Source organism: Lolium rigidum, chromosome 4 (genome assembly GCF_022539505.1).
Source record: "Lolium rigidum isolate FL_2022 chromosome 4, APGP_CSIRO_Lrig_0.1, whole genome shotgun sequence".
In the NCBI taxonomy this organism is placed as follows: domain Eukaryota; kingdom Viridiplantae; phylum Streptophyta; class Magnoliopsida; order Poales; family Poaceae; genus Lolium; species Lolium rigidum.
Window position 1 is genome coordinate 194,945,402 of NC_061511.1, and position 3,798 is coordinate 194,949,199.

Here is a 3,798-nt window from a genome sequence, read left to right on the forward strand (position 1 = left end):
AAGATATTGCACATCTTTGCATTAATTAGTCATTAGTGGCAAGTTGAGTAGTAAACTTAATCAATTTCTTGACTTAGCTAAGGGTTTAAACGTGAGAAAAAGTGGCGTATTTAACAGCTTTCACTAGGTATCCGATGAAAATGAATTAGAGGCTAAAATCGCCGAGATTGTATTAAAACTAGGGTTTGCAACAACATGTGATGTTACAAGAGTTTTGATGCCCTTCCCGATGGCTCATTCTAGCCCTTATATAGTGGGCTAGGTCCCAGAGTCCACATCTGGGTCGGTTACAATGATCTATGTTAGTTTACCCAATATGACTAATACTTGCCTATTTTCGTATAGTTTCTATTCTTGGACTATCCTTGGGCTTCATGGGCCTCGTATGCTCCTTCTTGAATCCGTACAAGGGTTGTCCATATCAGTACCCAATATGGTATACCCATGTCACTTGCGGACATCAAGGGCAGTCGAAACAATATCCGAGAGACGATCAAGGTTTTTTCAAGGGACCTTCGATGATAGTCTATAAGAGTTTAATAAACTCCAAGGTTTAAGAAGCATATGCTTGTACTGTAGTTTCTCTCTCTTTCACCCGGTTTTATGTGCTATTCATGTACAACTAAGAAAAAAGAGCGTGCAGCTGCACACGTACATATGTGCAATTGAACACCCTTATGTAATTTTCATTTGCACGGAACACGATACAAATCTAGCGGTTCTAGAGTCGTCGTATAACTAACTTAATTCTCGGTAAATCTAGAACTAGCAAAAAAATCGGTATGTACCATTCCTCCGCTAAAAGAAAACCCTGCTCTGTTTAATTTAAATGGCCAAGTTGATCCCTCCTCCTCACCTAACGTTGCTTTTTCTACTGTATTATGTCTTCACGCAAAGCATCAACATGTGTATGGTTTAAACCACGCCTTCCTCATAGTCATATATATAGACTAAATATATCGGTGCTTATTGGTCATGGGTTGCACCGAGAGGTTATTGATGTGAACATTTACATATTATACCGGCCATCTTAGCCTTTCCTCCCAAAAAAAATTAATACACCTTCTAAAGTACATTCTGTATTCTTTTGTATTGCTATATTCATAGTCTATAGGTCTGTCACAGTGACACACCTACCTTAAATTTATCAGTAAATATTATACTTCATCGTCGTGAGATAAGCACAGATTATCCCTGCAAGGCTGTAGGCAGGCGTGCAGCTGGCCCGGAAGCTCGCACAAAAACTAACACAGTACTATTTAGTATTGTCAACTTGGCGTATGCATGATCTGATGACAGTAGAAAACTAGAAATATATAGAATCACACTCACTTTCACCGTTTCACGCCCGTGTTCACCGCAACAAATTAATAACATAGAAATCACCACACCCATCGCAAAATTACACCTGCCATTTGCAATCTCATGATCTATCAACTATGAAGCGCGCGGAGTAATTAATCCACGCGCGCACCGCACGATTGGTACAGAGCAAGGTCGTCGGAGTTGATGAACTCGCTAATGAAATCGAAGGAGCTCTCGCCGAAGAAATCCCAGTCCGAGCAAGCGGCCATGGGGTCCCAAACAGGGGAGGAGCTAGAACCGTCGGCCGACGAGCTAGGCTCCGCCACCGTCTGTAAGTCTGACGACGCTGGCTCGACCTTGGTCTCCATCACCCGGAGTTCCTCCTCCCCTCCTTCCTCCAGCGAGCACACGCCTTGCGACGAGCGTGAGGTCTCATTCTGGACATCGGAGGAGGAGGACGGCGAGGAAAGCCACGGCGAAGAGCCGCTGCTTGCGGGAGCAGAGCCGAAGTTGATGACGAACTGATGCTTCTCCCAAGGTCATTGACCTCGGAGGCTGCGGCGGCGGCGACGTCCGTGCAGCAGGTGTGGTGGCCGAAGTAGGTGATGACGTAGAGGGAAGGGTCGTCCTCCGACATCTGGACCTGCCTCGTCGCCTTGCAGCCGCTGTCGTCCTTGTAGGTGCACCTGAAGTAGAGCCTCGGGTGCTTGCTGTTGAGGATCTCCTTCTGCCCGTACTTCCTCCAGATGAACCCGTCCTCCGACGTCCACTTCTTCTCGACCCTCATCGCCGCCGCCTCTCCGCCGTCCGCGCGCGTCCTTTTGCTCGACCTCGTCCGCGCGGCTGCGCCGGACTTGCGCTTCCTGCCGCCGGCACCGTCGTCGGCCACTTCACCGTGGTGGAGCGCGGCGAGGGCGCGGTCGCAGCAGCGGAGGATCTCCGCGGCGAGCTCCTGGACCTCCCCGTGCTCCTGGGGAGACGCACCTCGGAGAAGAGCCTCGAGGGCGGCCGCGGACTCCCGGCCCTGCACCATCAGCTTGGAAAGCGAGCAAGCAGCTGGACTGAAGAGCGCTGCCATGTCCTCTCCTCTATGGCTGAGCTTGCTCTGTGTCTGTGGTATATTGTCTCTAGCTAGCTAGCCTGTTGATCTAAGCTTTTTGCCTGTGGCAGTCCAGATGGAAAGGTAGTGCATTTATACTCTCGGCCGAGCTTGGAGCCTTGGATTGGATCCATCTGAGTACAGTACCTTGGATAGGTGACAGCTGCTAGCGACGACCGAAGAGCTAGCACATGCCAAAGGTGATTAAGCTCGATTGAGAGTGAGGCTAACCAAACAATTCTATTTACCCACGTGCCCGTTTCGAATACCTACGCGCGCGGGGGCCATGGCTTTGATCATCTACCGCGTCTAATGGCGCGTCGCTCAGCTAAATTAACCCGAGTCGTTGTAGGGGACCAACCGGGCCATTCACACCTACACACTGCACGACCATAATAATACATGATACAAATTGCATTCGGAATGATTACTATACAGAATACACAGTTGTACAGGACGCACTTTGCTCCCTTGAGCCGTATGCACCGATCGGTGGGGCCTGCTCCTTTTCGAAAAAACGAACTCCACCACCACACATGTCACTGGCTCAACCCTCGTTGCAGCGGGATGACTGTGGGCAAGTAGATGTCGTCTCCTAACGATGAGCAGGTGCGAGCATTGAGTCCGTGAGGTGGCATGAGTAGCGCGAGACTATGATGCGGCGGCTACTGTGCAAGTACATGAGGTGATGCAAAGGCTTCTCCCCGATGTTGGTTCATAGGCTGATGCAACTGGTCAATGGAGGATAGACTGCGATCAACGTTAACGAGAGAAGTTGGGACCTTCTTACGTAACGCTCGAGGTGTCCGTCGGGCGGCCCCTCTCCCCCATCCTCTTTGACGTCATGGTGGATGGGTTGGCAGCTATCCCGACGAAGGCTAGGGCGGTTGGCTATCTCTAGGGTTTTGTACCACATCTCATCCCGAGGGCGACTCGTCTGAAATACGCGGATGACACGATGATCATGATTGAACCCTCGGTGGGCACGGGAATCGCAAACCTAAAGCTCCCTGCTCCTTTGCTTCGAGAATAGTCGGGCCTGAAGATAAGCTTCGACAAAAGTGAGGTGGTGGTGACAGGGGTCACTGCAACGGAGCGGCAAAGGGTCGCTAACTTGCTCAACTGTAAATTAGGAAACTTCCCAATCAAATATCTGGGGCTTCCGATTAGTGACATGCACCGAGGGTAGTGGGTCGGGACTTTCTTCCGGATAAAGTGGGTCATAGGGTTGACCCATTGATACGTCCAAAACGTATCTACTTTCCCGAACACTTTTGCTATTGTTTTGCCTCTAATTTGTGCATTTTGGATACAACTAACACGGACTAACGTTGTTTTCGGCGGAATTGCTCTGGTGTCTCGTTTTGTGCAGAAATCCAACTTTCGGGAAAATC

General features: G+C 49.7%; 1 pseudogene; it reads right to left on the bottom strand.

Annotated features, from left to right (window-relative positions):
* Nucleotides 1–1,457: 1,457 nt before the first annotated feature.
* On the bottom strand, nucleotides 1,458–2,383 carry LOC124647995 (annotated as a pseudogene).
* Between the last annotated feature and the right edge of the window lie 1,415 nt (nucleotides 2,384–3,798).